The sequence below is a fragment of the Chinchilla lanigera genome, unplaced genomic scaffold (genome assembly GCF_000276665.1).
Source record: "Chinchilla lanigera isolate Chin_1 unplaced genomic scaffold, ChiLan1.0 scaffold00068, whole genome shotgun sequence".
NCBI lineage: Eukaryota > Metazoa > Chordata > Mammalia > Rodentia > Chinchillidae > Chinchilla > Chinchilla lanigera.
In genome coordinates, this window is record NW_004955469.1 from 11,305,498 (window position 1) to 11,320,872 (window position 15,375).

At 37.7% G+C, this 15,375-nt stretch overlaps 1 protein-coding gene and 1 long non-coding RNA gene across 2 annotated transcripts in view; one reads left to right on the top strand and one right to left on the bottom strand.

The window, feature by feature from the left end:
- LOC102018711 overlaps nt 1-2,627 on the top strand; it is a 14,625-nt gene extending 11,998 nt beyond the window's left edge. The window contains exons 5-6 of the long non-coding RNA XR_263452.2: nt 2,149-2,371; nt 2,481-2,627. This is a non-coding gene — a long non-coding RNA (uncharacterized LOC102018711). The remainder of the gene's footprint in view (nt 1-2,148; nt 2,372-2,480) is intronic.
- The window catches only part of Alk (anaplastic lymphoma receptor tyrosine kinase), a 701,863-nt gene that overhangs the window by 256,125 nt on the left and 430,363 nt on the right, over nt 1-15,375 (bottom strand). The window lies entirely within an intron of this gene.

Genomic DNA, 15,375 nt, shown 5'->3' on the forward strand with positions numbered 1-15,375 from the left:
TTGCGGGGGGTGCTGGGAATCAAACTCAGGATCTCACGCTTGCCAGGCAGGCACTGTGCTGCTGAGCTATAGGCCTGGCCCATGTGTTGTATATATTTAACCACAATAAAACAGGTTACTTTGAGGGTATCATCATTATCAAATTAGATGTCATATGTACCTATAACAAGGCCTATCAAATATTAATTGCTCTCAGTATACTGGCTTTCTTCTCTATACATAATACAGACTGAACACTTCCAGCCAGGCCCTGAGCCCCACTGCACACTTGTCTAGGCCTAGCTGGCACGCTGTCATCTTCTTATGTTACGCTTTCTCAGATGGCACCTTCAAATACCTGACTTGGGGAGATAAAAGTAAAAATAACAGTAGCTTCTCAAGTGCCTACCATGTGTAAGAGGCTATACTAGGTGCTTTATATACATTATTTCATTCACCCCCCCATAACAATTCTTTGATGTTAGTACTGTTATTTTCATCTTATGAAGAAACTAAAGATTGGAGAGATCTTGTTCGAAGTGGAAAAAAATCATTCATATACCGCCCCCCGCAAACATTTCAGCATCTTCAAAATACTTTCAGTGCTTCAGGAAGTTGGAAAGTCTATGATGCTGCTCTTGTTATGAAGCTGTATGCAAGACTTGTAGTGTGCTTAGCTTGTAGAGAGAAAGATTTAAAGAAAGACAAATGGAAACCAGAAATCTGCTTTGGAAACCCATAACCATGTTGGGTACGTGGCTCTCATAGTATTTTTATAATGCACCCATGTGCACGTGCACACACACACACACACACACACACACACACACACACACACACTTTCGTATACATTTGCATTTGACAGTCATTTCAGATCCAGTTATGTAGCCTGAAAAGATCACGTATACCATGATTAGCTCATTTCAAAATCAACCAGGAAAGCATCTCTTTTGTGATACCCAGTTACTTAGCTTCACACATGCTCTGCTGTTCTGATGCACAGAACTTTTAAACATTCTGTTAAGGGTTTGTAATAATTTATCATCTCTCCATTGCAGCACTCTGGGCTAATCAATCATTACTGCTTAAATCTTCTATCTTTCTTTTGAGGGACTCTATGCCCTTTCTTAGATACTGTACTGATCCCGCAAGTTCCTCCAGAACAATCTTGAAGGTTGAAATTTTCTCATTGATCTGCACAATGCATTGGAAATATCCTTGTGTTCCCTGTGGATTGAATTAGGGGACTTCAGTGGTGTCTACTGCAAGCAGACCTGGGTGACAGTAGCTTCATTTCACAGACAGTGACTTAACAAGTGAACCATAGCTGAAGCATCCATTAAGGTCTAGGTCCCCTGGTGCTGGAGAAAATTGTCAATAATAATAAAAGTTGCCAGCATTATTGAGAGGTTACATTGTGTGAGAGGCTGTGCTAAACAGAAGGTACAGTTACTATTTAGCCTTTTCTTCCTTTGTTTGGTGCTCTGATTTCCCATGTTCTAAAATATCCATTGTAGGCACACATCTCCATAAGCATACTTTGTTCTAACCAAAATGAGTTGTCCCTTGTCATGCGATGCCATAGTTTCTCATTTTAATGGATATAAGGGTCATGTGGGAAATATTTCAAAATGTAAGTTCCTGGCACTCACCAGAGATTCACCTTTAGTATGTCTAAATGCATATTCTGAATTGTCAGTACTTTTGATACCTTCAATGTAGGCCCTTTGGGTTGTAATTTGATAATCAGTGATATAAGATATTCAAGGCTATTCTCATTCTATATTGTATTTTCTTCTTTCACTCACCCCTTAACATTTTTAACAGCTTAGCATAATAAAGAATCTTATTTCTATGGTGCTTTTATAGTTTGAAAATCACTTTTACAGACACTCACATATGAAGTATTAGTAGCCATGTAAACTATCAGCAGGTAAGCGGGGAGCCAGTGGACATTACTCTTGTCTTCTTGGTCTGTTCAGTGAGTGGGATGGAGAGCCCTTGAAATTTGATAGCAGAAATCCCTATTCCACCTTCAGGTGAAAAGTTGATGAGTACAAACTGATTACTTTAGCAACTTATTGGCAAAGATGGGCATGTTCTGGCTAATGAGATAAAATCAACAGTACTGAGGAAATTTTTTCTTTTAACTTCCCTTTAACTTTCCAGAATTAAAGAAAAAACAGCTTCTGGAGGTGGATACCTTTGATCCTTCTTTCTTTCTGGAACTTCATAATGAATAGTTATCTTGTATCTTCAAAGCAACAAGCATAAGGATGAAAGCCAAATGCTAAATACTGTGGGACAGGAAGATAAAAAGAGCTGAGGCCACCACAACTAACAACAAACTCTTGCAAAAAACCTCAGCAACTGCACACATCTGAACTTGTTTGTAAGCAAGAAAAGTCTCTGGTATAAATTGAATGTTCTTTGTTACTTTCAACTAAAAGCATTCCAAGGGATGTTGACATTTTATAATTGTTAAATTCTCTGTTTTGTAGAAAACAGCCTTGAAGAGGTAATGTAACAGACTCACGATTTCTCAGCAAGTAAATGGTGGGTCCTGGACTTAAACTTGAACTGATTGACTACAAATTCTGAACAGCCTACTCTGGAGCCTCACTCTACAACGAACGTTTTTAGCAACTACCATGTAACACGAGTGCGAGGGATTCGGGAGATGAGTCTGGATTCTTTATCTCACTTCAGAAGAATTATTGTTCATCTATTTTCTAAATTAGGCTTTCATAAAAGATATAATTTAAAGAGGTTTGGTAATTTAAAAGACAGTCTGAAGTAGAATAGCATCATGTCACACTACTTTCCTCTTATGTGTAAAGCATTATAGGTATAAAGAATACAATACTTGATTTTTTTTCTCCATACATTTGTCTCTGAGTTGTGGACATAAGGCATATCACATACCATGCTATGGTGAAATAAAATAGTTAAACTATAACCTTTTTAATGTATTGGCTGCTTTTTTACTATAGTGTATCCCTGAAAAGTGTTAACAAAGAAAATCTTTATAAAATGATTCCTATTTCCCCCATGGGAATTATGTCATTAAAAGCATTTTGCTTTTAGCCAAAAACTTAGGATCTATTTAATTATAAATATAGCTGATAACAAGGCAAGGAGCAAAGTGTAACATCATGTGAAAGAGTAAAATGATGCTCCAAGTCCTATAAAGTGGGAATAAATATATTGAACATATTATAGCACATTTGGTCTTATTAATATAATCAAAGTAGTGATACAACATATAAAAATCTACACTGTAAATCAAATTTAAGCCATATGCACATTAATAAACCAAAACCATGGAAGGAATGATAATTTTATTTGCTTCTTTTCAAACTTAGATTTTCACAGGATATTTTTAGATGCTTACTTCTCTTAAACATGTGAAATATCTAAGGGAATTAGTGTTCATGTACCTTCTTGTTTTAGAAGGATTATTGTAGCAAGCAGTATTCCAGATAGTCCATTACTTGAAATGCCAGCGAAAAACGATGACTCTGTTCAGAGATACACAACAATAAGTGTGTAGGGTACTTTTCATATCGAAAAAACTTTTAATGTGAAAGTCCGCTGTTAGTTTTTGTTCATTCAAAGCTCCTCATGAAGACTTCTGCTTTTGTGCATGAGGATAACTGATTTAGCAATCATAAACTAGAAAACTGGAAATTACTGAAAATGGTGGGTTTCAGGCATTGAACAACAAATAGCATAAGACTGTGATCCATGAGAGAGGGAAATTAATGAATTGAGCCTTATAACTTTCCCAGATTATTGTCTAGAAGCAATTTCCAGGATGTACTATAGAAAGAGTAAAGCCAAATAGAGCATGGCGACCATGCCCATCATAAGGGTTTGGAGTGGGAGAGGTAGTTCTGCTGATCTGGTGAGTAGCCAGTCCCCTTGTCTTTGGCTGAACACCTCCTAAAATTAAGGCCCTAAGTGACCTGTTTCTCCACTGGCTGAAGTAGACAGATCCATTAGTTGATGACTCAGCAGAGTCTTCAGAAGAGTCACACTTTAATACTAGCAGGGTTAAATTAGTTTCACAATAAAGATTGCTCTGAACCTGATACAACAAACTTTAAAGTAATCCTTGTGGATTAAACTGACCTGAAAGTTACTTAACAGCACATTACAATAAAATCCAACATTCTTTAAGGAAACATAGCAAAATCCAGCTCCCAAAATATAAACTCACAATCTCTAGTATCTAACAAAAAGTGATCAGGCACTCAGATCAGAAGAAAAGTCTTTAAAAGTCTTTTTATCTTTTAGAAAAGCTATTATAAACCTTACAGAGGAAATACAAAGTATAAATACTTTCAAGAGCAAAATAAAAGATAGATGATAGGAAACAGGAAGGTAGACCTTTCACAGATGGGAAGGGGGCCGAGGGACGGAGGTAGAAAGAAGCGAGGGGAGGGGAACGGGAAGTAAAAAGGAATAAGATTTGATATGCACCTGCAACAGCTCCCCACAACAAATGTATTCATTATGTACTACAAACACGTACTAATAAAAAAGCTTCAAAAATAAAAATAAAACTTTTAAAAAGATTTGACTGTTTAAAAACAAAAGTAATGACAACATATTGTGGGTCTTATAACATATAGAATTAAAATGTATGACAATCACAGCAAAAAGGCTAAGGACTGGGGATTAGAAATGTACTAATAAAAGGGACTTATCATTGTGCATGAAGTCATGTTATTTAAAGGTAGATTGTAAGATGTAGCTAAGAAAATATAGGCAGAGCTATAATGAAAATATTACAAAAATACTCAAATAGCCTGAAGCCCTTTATGGACATTGTGTGGACAGCTTGCCTTCTTCTGTTTTAGAGAGCCGTGAAAACTTTAGCACAAGCCTTAAAAAAATCTCACAAGCCCCTCTAAAAGTGTTGACATCAGGGGTCCAAAAATCCGTTGTCTCTCTGAGTACAGAAAATCATGGACACTCCCGCCCCACACCCTGCCTTATCTGGAGAATGAATTTTGAATGTGTCTCACAGATATATGCACACCTCTCAAGACATGTAAACGCTACCATGGTGCAAATCTAATTTAAGGTGACATTATGTTTTTAAAAAAACAATCAGTTTTTATGAGTAACAATTACCTGCTACTAAGTGAGAGTTATTAAAAAGGGTTCCTCAATCCTTTTTCTACTTTCTTTAGTCCTATGGGTTCAAGTCAGCATTAAGATACGTTTCACTACTCCAGTGACACTTCGTAGTCACCTGTCAGGTGTGTTCCATTATTATAAAATATATTTCTACATGCTACAGACCCAACAAAAATTTATAGACATATTGTTTCATACAGTTGCTTTTTGCTTTTTCCTCTAAGCCCAAGGAATTTTTTCCTTTATTTACTTTACAAATTTATATTTTAGTTTTGATTCTCAATTTTGAGGGGGCTAGAAGCCCCAGTGTGATAAACTAAGGGGCTTGTCTTTAAGGTTTGAGACTCTCTCTTATAAGAAATAAGCAATTACTGATGGTTTCTCAGAGGTGTGACAAGACAATAATCATCTCACTAGTTTTCCATTTGGTGAAAGTGAGGCAGGAAAAAGGCAAGGGGTTTATTCTGAGGCTCATTATATCAAATAATTTTAAGTCACTCATTCAACTGTCAGTGTGACCGCTGCAAGTTATCCATGTATTTGGATTATTAAAGGGACCATACCATATATTTTACAACGATAATCTGAATTTATGCTTGATAGCACATCATCTGTTGATAGACTCTTATTTTATCTTTATCATATAGACATACATGCAAGATTAATTGCATGTGATATGTGATCAGTATTCTTTTTATATTGAATTTCTCCATTTCCTTTAACTTGATTCTGGTGAGGCTTTTAATAATTTCACCTGTCTTTCCTCTCTAAATTCAGCACTATCCCTTTCCCTTCACATAACAACTGATTTATCCTGGGCACATGACCCAGTATGGGTCAATCATTTTCCTTTTTGGGGAATAACATGGATGTTATGTGAAGGGCTTTTTTTAGGGGGGATCAAGAACACTAAGAGCTAAGTCTGACAAGAGCTTCCAGGGGCTATCTTGTCTCTCTATTAAGAGTTGAAATGGTAATAGAAAAAGAGGCAAGTAGAGCTGAGGAATACAGAGTCCTACCAGTGGTAATTAATGTACTGTTTAATATATATTGAATTCTTACTATATATTTAGTACTGTTGTTAGCCTTGGGAGTGTGGTAGTGAAAAAGCTCTCACAATAGTTACATTCTAGGAAATTCTTGAGTCCCATCATAGGGCAAAATCTGGAGCTGCATTCCACTATTTTACATTTTTTAGTTACATGAGCCAATTATCTTCCTTTTCCAACTTAATTTAGTGTATCATAGATGTCTGTCCTTTGAAAGAGTTCAAGCACATTCTCTACTAATTCTAGTTTAAGAAAACTAAGAGGATGATAGAAAATGACGATCCTGTTTAGGACTGAAGCTTGGAATTACCAGGCTCACTCTTTCTGGTGTAAAAACCTATCAGTCTGTCAAGGCCAGTGCTTCTCCAAGTGTGGCTCAGTTACCCTCTGGATACCCAGAGACCCTTTCAGGGAGTCCTCAAGGGTGAAACTGTTTTCATCGTAATAATAACACATCATTTTCCTTTTGCACACATGTTCTATCTAGAATGTAGGGTTTTTCCAGAGCCCACATGAGCTCTGCTAAAGTAGATATCAGAAAGCCTTGTAGTGCAGCTCTTCTCATCAAAGTTGTTTTAATTTTGGGAAGTATAGCTGATTTTCATTAAAATAGGTAATCTGTGCTAGTATGTTATATAACAGATTTGTCATTATTTGTAAATAAATAAATATTTTTAAAAGATTCAGTTTAATGCACATATGATAAAAATCAATAGTTATAACTCGTATGAATTAAACTCTCTGGGGTCCTCAGTTTTTAATATTGTACGTGAGTCCTGAGGTGACAGTGTTTGAGAACTGCTGACTGGGCACTTGGTGGGGGCTGGGGTGGTGTCAGAGGTCGTATTCTGTGGTAAAACTGAGAAGTTAGGAAGATACAAATTAAGCAAATGTCAGATTATGGAAGGCATGAGCACAGTATAAGTTCATGTGGAGAAATGTCTTTCTCTGATCCTTCTAAATGAAAAGTTCCTACTTCAAACTCAACTGGCATAAAACAAACCAGTAACTGCCTTACAGTGAGTGGCACAGACCAAGTTGTGTTATAAGTAGCCATCCCTAACGAGGCCTGAGATAACACAGACGATGCTGTTAAACTTTCCTAAAGGCAGCCACTCTTTCTGCCAATCTGAGTAAAAGAGCAAGTACCTGGTCAACAAGATAATGAAAAGACGAAAGTTCGGCTCTCTTCTGCATCTGTGGGTGTATTGTGTCGACATGAGGGATGAGCCAAGTCAGTGATCAACAACCATTATTTTGTGCCAAATTGACTTCTCAGTACCCAGGGCCCCTAATTTGACACTTACTGAGGAGAACCACTGGATCCAATAAGGAAACAGATATTATAGCTTTTTTTTTTTTTTTACAAAAAGCCCAATAATTGACAGGATTCTCTCACTTTAATTTTTAGACTGTAGTCAATGCATTCTCTCTTAGAAAGATAAGATCACTGTGTTCATTCAGTCCCAGAACACTTTCAAAGATATGTTCTGCCTCCGTGGTTATCAAATCCCTCTTTAACATAAATATTTGTATGAATAGCTGTGATGACTGTATTGCTGTTGTCTGATGGTGTATTGAAATGAACAGTCAATGCTCACAATTTTTTATGTTCTGATCAGCTTTGCATGCTTGTGTCTGGTGGTCTGAGCAACTGATTTGAAGGTAACAATATGCAATTGAATTACAATGGTGAACTCCTACCATCTTGTCTAGTGAAACTCTGTATTATCTCTAATGTTTTATCAAAGAATTATTTTCTTATTCTCTTTAATGGTTTGAGCAATCTTTCATTCTTAAATCTGGAAATCTGAGCAATGTCATTGAGGATAGTGATATGCAATGTAACAACCACTGTTGATTTGTATTATTTTGTCTTGAGACCCTGTATCACTTTGAATATTCTTTGATTTGTTTATGTTCGTGATACCGGTATGCTGCTACTGTTCTATTTTTTTATTGGTTTGTTTCCTCATATACTACTCTCTTTAAAAAGAAAAAATCCCTCTTTACTCTTTTGAAATTTGGTCTTCCTCGCAATTCTCTGAACGCCTGTCACAGAGGGCACTCAGCTTCAGAGTACTGGACTCATTCTCCCTTACTAGCCACCACCTGACTTCCTGGTCCTCACTGGTTTTCAATAAGTTTCTGATTCTTTCAAGTTCTACCCAGTTTTTCACTGAGACTTTATAGCCTTCAATCTTCTAATCCTGATTAGATCAGGATATCCCCTCTGTCAAAAGAAAATGAAAATTCTTTGAAGAATAACATCATCTATAGTCTCTGGAATTCACTAAAATATTACCAGGTATGTTAGGAAATAGGGCCAAATTATCCAAAGCCAGGGAAAAACCAGATCTTGAAGTCTAAATACAAAGATGTAGTAAAACCAATTTCATATACACTTAACAGAAAATAGAAAAATAGGGAAGATTTCCCATCTTGTTTTATAAAGTTAGCATACATTTGATAATAAAAGCTAAGAAGATAAAAAGGGAAATTATAGGCATTAGAGTTATCAGATATAGAATTTAAAATAGTTATAGGGAGAATAAGTTAAAGACAGTAGATGCAAATAAAGAATTTATTCAAAGAACAGAAATTTATAAAATGTGAATCAAATGGAAATTATATAAATGAAAAAATTCAATCAGAAAAATTTGTAATTCTGGACACAGCAAAAAGAATTAGTAAACTGGAAGAGAGGGATCAATAGAAAACACCAAGGTGAGTCACAGAGAAATGGAGAAAAATGGAAAGCACAAAAAATACCGAGAACATTCCAGAATACAGGAGACAAAATGAGGAAGCTCAATAATCATGTATTTTGAAGTACCCAAAGAAAGAGGAAAAAAAAAGATGAAAGAAATAACTGAAAAAGTACGGCCTGAAAAATTTTCAAAACTGACAAAAACATCAAGCTTTTTTGTGACACCCGAACAGAAAACCATACCTAGGCACATCATGATAAAGCTGCTAAAAATCAAAGACAAAAAGGAAATCTTGAAAACAGCCAGAAGGGAAAAACACATTACCTCCAAAGAAACATCAATAAATCTGACAACTGAGTTCTCAACAGCGGCATTGAAGGCCAAAAGAGAACAGAGTGATATATGTAAAGCACTGAGAGAAAATGACTGCCAGCCAAATATTATTTATCCAGTGAACATATTCTCCAGTGATGAAGGTGAAATAAGACATTTCAGACAAAACAGCTGGGAAAATTTTTGCCAGCAAACCTTTACTAGAAGAAGTAGTGAAGCACACTCTTGAAGCAAAAGGAAAATGGTCTTAAGTGGAAACATAGAAATCCAGAAAGATATAAAGAACACTGGGATTCTCCAGAATAACCACTAACAGCATGGTAAAAAAAAAAAAATGTAACTAACAAGTTAATAGGATATGTAATTAAGTACCAAAGAATACTCCAGGCTGAGATTGCTTTATCAATGAATTCTTCCAAGTATTTAAAGGTATAGTAGAACCAACATTATACAGTCATAGTTAATAGAAAACAGAAAAATATGTTTTTCTTTATGTTTTATAAAATCAACATAACTTTGATAACAAAGCTAAGGAAGCCTAAGGAAGGAAAAATTACAGGGCAATTTTATTCTTGAATACAATGCAAATGTCCTAAAGAACACACGAGCAAATCAATATGTGTTATATAAAAAATGGATAATACATCAAAACTAGATGGGCTTATTCCAGAATACAAGGTTGGACTAATTCTCAAAATGCACTGACTACTGAGCAGAAAATAAAGGATACACAGTACACAATCACTTTGATGGACAGGGAAAAAAGCATTTGATATGATTCATCACCCATTCAGGATTAAAACCCTCAGCACATTCAAATTAAAAACATTGTGGCAGGCTCTACTTTCCTAAAAATGGCTCTAGTAACTTTTGTTTTACCACTTGTTCTCCAGAACTTTGTGGACTCTGAGACTACCTTGGTGAGTAAAACGCAGTACAAGTGATGCTACATGCCTTTCGAGGACAGATCATCAAAGGAAGGCAGCTTTCCTCTGCCTGTCCCCCAGGATCCTCACCTTTGGAACCCATTCACCATTGATGAGGAAACCTGAGTTGGCTTGTGCAGAGAGGCTGTGGAAAAGTCCAAGTAGTGAACCCCCAGGCCACTGCTGGGGTCAGCCATCAGATGTGTGAGAGAATAAGCTTTCGAAGGACGCCATCTCTTCAAGTTCAGATCTTCCAACTTGAGCCTCAGACACTGGGAAGCACAGAGGAGCTTTCTCTGCTGCTCCTTATCTAAATTCCTGACCCATGGAATCGAGGAGAGCAATGAGTGGTTTTTTCTTTCCCACTAAATTTTGGGGAAATTTGTTATGAAACCCTAGAAACTTGCACAGTAGGAAACTTCTTCACTCTGATAAGGGTTATTTTTGGAAATTATGCTATGAACATCATACCTAAATATGAAATGTTGGAAACTTTCCCTTGAGTTAAAGAATGAAAAAATTATTCTCATAATCACCACTTATATTGTTCTCTTAGCTAATACAGTAAAGCAAGGGAAAAAAGGCATATTTGGTAAAGACAGAATAAAACTATTAGGTAACAGAATAGAAAATCTGAAAGAATCTACCAAGTTAGAATTGTGATTCTGGAATCAGTAGTAATTTGGCATAGTATTTGGACACAGAGCTAATATACAATAAAGACTTTTAAAATACTAGTCATGAAAATTAATTTTTAAAAATAACTTTTACAAAAGAACTTAAAAATCACATAAAAGTAAGTCTAAAGAAATATGAATAATAACACAAAAAACTATACAATATTACTGACAGAAATGAAAGTAGATGTAAATATATAAAGGCTATACATTCTAGGCTGAAGGCCTAGAGGACTCGATAGTGTCAGAATGTCAGTTCTCCTCATATTAATGTACATATTCAATGTCATCCAGATAAAAATCTCAGTAGCTTTCTTTTTATACAGAAACTTATGAGGTAATTCCAAAATATATATGGAAATGCAAATTGGCTAAGTGCGACAAAGACAATCTAAAAGAAAAATGAAGCTGGAGTACTGATAATTCCAGATACCAGCACATAGTATAAAGCTACATTAATTAAAATGGAATGCATTGATGCAAAGATGGATGATAGTGACTCACTGAATTAAGTCCAGAAAATAAAACACATTTATAACCACTTACTTTCAAGCAAGTTTCCACTCTTTTCAGCATAGAGTTCTGGGACAATGAGACCGGTCTGCAAAAAAGATGAGTCTGTACCTCTACTTTATGCCATACATAACCTATTCCAAATGAATTATAGGTCTACTTGTGAAAGGAAGAACAATAAAGTTTCCAGAAGGTTCTTGAACAAGACACAAGCATGAACAAGAACCCGAAAAATTGATAAGCTGGAAACATTTTTTCATTAGAAGGTAAAGAAATGGAGAGACAAGCCAGGGAGAAATATTTGCAATACTGCAATGTATACATCTCATAAAAGACTTTTGTCTACATTTATACAGAACTACTAAAAGCAATAAGAAAATAAAAACAATACAACAATATAAAAGAGCAAAAGGTTTGCACTGGCTCATTGCAAAAGAAGTGACCACAAGTATTTGAAAGGTGTGCAATTTACTATTCCTCAGGGAAATGTAAACACTGTCTTACACTGACCAGTACGCCTGTGAACAAAGAAAACAACGAAATAAACACACACTGACCCTAGCAACTTGTTGAGAATTTAGATCACATTCTTGACACAATGCTGGAGGGAATACAAGTTGCTACAATCACTCAGCGAACTATTCAGGGATATTTTCTAAAGCTGACTGGACACACCTTTTTTCTCTTTTCAGTAAAATTTTAAAATATAAGCACAAATACATGTCCTCAACTATATGTACAAAAACCAACTCACTGGATAAATTGTGGCATATTTAAATAATAGAATATTTTACAACCAAGAAAACCAAATTACTTCTATATACCACTAAATAGAAATATTTTGTAAACATAAAATACCGTAGCTAAATTCATATGCTTATTCATATGATGTTGCAGAAAACTTGAAAACATGAAAACTTAATCTATAGTGAAATGAATCAAATAATGATGATCTTTAAGGGATTATAACAACTGAGGGGCATAGGCGAGCTTGTCAGATTCTGGTACTGTGCCATTTTAGTATGGGTAGCAATTACATGAATAATTTCAGTTTATAAATATTCACCTATATTATTATATGTAGTGACATTTAATAAAGCAAGTTTAGATAATTAAAAGGAGAAACATCAGTGGTGGCTAGGGGTGCTGATGGGAAGAACAAGACTTTCTGTTTTCCAGGCAGATGTGTGTACACGGCCTTTTCCAAACGCTCCTATTGTGGGCTCTATGGGGATCAAGCATAGGCTTCCAGTTATCCTGTGTGAGCAACTATACAGTAAGACTATCTGACTATTTTGCCTCTGGGTAAAAGCTATGGATTCAAGAACATGCTCTTTCACAAGAGAGCACTACAGCCCAGACACTACTCTTGAATTCATTTCCTATTCTGTTGGATTTGGGAAAGTTTAGTGCAGGTTGGGTTTCCAGAGGAATAAAAGGGATGGGAAATAGGGAGAGGGGTGATTCATAAGCTCAAGTTGAAAGGTGAACATAGAAGAGCACAAAAGCCTGAACTAAATTATGTTGTTAAAAGGCTTTGCTGGTCAGGTCTGTCCACCATGCCGGGCTCCAGCATTCCTTTGAAGAGAGACCTTAGAGGACCCAAAGTTCCTACAGAAGCTGCCCTGCTCATCTGTGTAATGTTGAGTCCCTGCTCTGTGCTTCTTCCTCCATCCCCTGCACTCAGCCATCAGCTCTTCCTTGTGAATATCTGATCCCTCCCACTTGCTTCCTAGGGAAGTAACACACGGTGTCTAGCCTCAGATGGGGCGGGGGCGGAGTGGTCAAGAAACCTAGAAGCATGGCAGCAGGTCAGGCCAAAGCCCAGCAGCCACTTCTGGAGAAATTTCTTTTTTTTTTTTCCTGGAGAAATTTCTTGGCTGAATTAGAGTTACATCTCTGGCCTCAGGGAGCTCAAAGGAGGCAGGGTAAGAAGAGGACTTCCCTGAACTGAAACCGTCTCAGGTATCATTATTGCCATCTGTCTGGCTGAGAAGGAAGCAGCCCAAGGAGATGCACCCCTACTTAAGTCCACAGAGTGCGTAGCTGGCAGAATCTGCCCTTCCCTACTCTAAAGGAGTCCCTTTCACATCCAGGTTCACACTGGGAGACAATCCTGGCTGTTGTGGGTTCCACGGATGATGCTCCACCTCCAGCTTCTCCCAGGCAGCTCTAGAAGGAGGCAGCTGTTGCTGTCATCATGTTTCCTCCCTTTACCAGTGGCTAAATCCTTCATCTTTCTATGTAGATACTGAGGAATGCCAGAGGCCAGTCTTGGTTTGGCCCCGGTCTCTCAGTCAAAGGTCTACAAAATGTGACTGGAAATTTAAGACAGCCAAGAGCACAGCTGGGTCTCACAGAGCAAAGAGCGCTGAGCCCCAGGAAAGGCTCATTCATCTACAAGAGCTTCGTGCTTGAAAAGCTCTGAGCACCTGAAGAGAAACTGTGCAAGCTGACATCGCAATAACAGAGAAAGCATGTCTATAAAATCGCACACAGACGGCAGATGTGGCTGGTGACATGAAGACCCACAATTGCAATGAAATGAACTTCAGTCGTCCTGAATGGGGCTGCTTCAGACAAACACAGTAGACAGCAGAGCACACACCACAGCCAGGGGACAGCATACCTTGCGACATTGCCAGCCCTTGCTACTTTGGCAGGGAGGGTATGGTCATAAGACTCTGTAGGAACAATTCCTGATGTTGAGACCAATAGGATTTGTCATCTACTTTTCAGATAATGAGACTGAGGCTCAGATCCGTGTCTTTAGTTGCCAACTCAAATGCTTCCTTCTTCTCCTCATGCATGCATCCCTTTATTCATCTGCTCATTTGACAGGTGGTGAGTGTAGTCCAGGTTCTAAACTCTGTGTTAGGCTCTGGAGATAAAGACAGCTTGGTTTCTGGCAGGGATAAGCCCAAAGTATAGTAGCAGGTGAGACATGTAAAACAACCCCAATTATTTATTTTTTAAAGGAAGAAAAATTTATTTCAGCTCACAGCTTGTGAGGGTTTCAGTCATAGTCAGCTGGCTCCAAGGCAGATTGGCATGGCAGAGGGGCATTGCAGAGGAAGACTCCAGGACAAAGCAGGGCAGGCAGAAGGCATCCAGCGGTGAAGTAACAAGCAACAAGAAGTAAGCAGCAAGTGAGGGCAGCAGCCTTTTTGCTCCTTGCCTTCTACCCCTGAGGGTGGGTAGCACTCACACTTGGGGTGCGGCAGCCTGAATCCCAGCATTTCACCATCAATCCCAGCATCACATCCTTAATCCTATTATCATGTACCCTAGATCCAGCCACCTCCAAAAAGCCCCACCTGCATGAGGTATGTGAGGCTTTGGTGGACATCTAGGTACAAACCATAACAGGCTACCTTGAAATTTCCTCAGCACTGACATTTTTGCATTGATAAAGATAATCGTAGAAAAGACAAGTTATAGAAAAAATAAAAAAAAGTTTAAAGTATCAGTAAGGAACACACACACACGCACACACACACACACACACACACCCCTACTTTCCAGAGACAATCACAGTATATTTTTAGGTATACTGGTAAAACTTTATGCACCCACATAACCCGTGCTGTGCAAAGTGCTGAAGTGGACAGCAGAGAAGAGAGACTGAGCGACTTGCCTTGAGACTAGGAAATTGTAATACTTAGCTCTCATCTGGAAGTGTCCAGATGGAGAAGCCGGTGCTTCCTAGTTGAGGGAGAGCCCAGGAAGCAGCAAGAAAGCCTGGAGTGTGGGTCAAGACTCGGGGTGTGTGAGGTGCCCAAAGAAGGGGCTGAGTAGAGAATGAAAAGACATCATGCAGGTTGTGAATGAGCCTCAGGCCCTGCAAAGAGCCCAGGTTCCATTCTGTAGTATTTATCATTGTGGCGTCACCCTGCAGAAATTAGTTGTGAGATGTGCTGCTAGTAATTTGTTACAGATGACTCTTTCTGGGGAACAGGCCCAGATGGTTCCTAGGAACTTTTCAATTCTCCCATTTTGGAACCCTTAGATAAACTCTGCAGGTGGGCAAAGTCAGCCG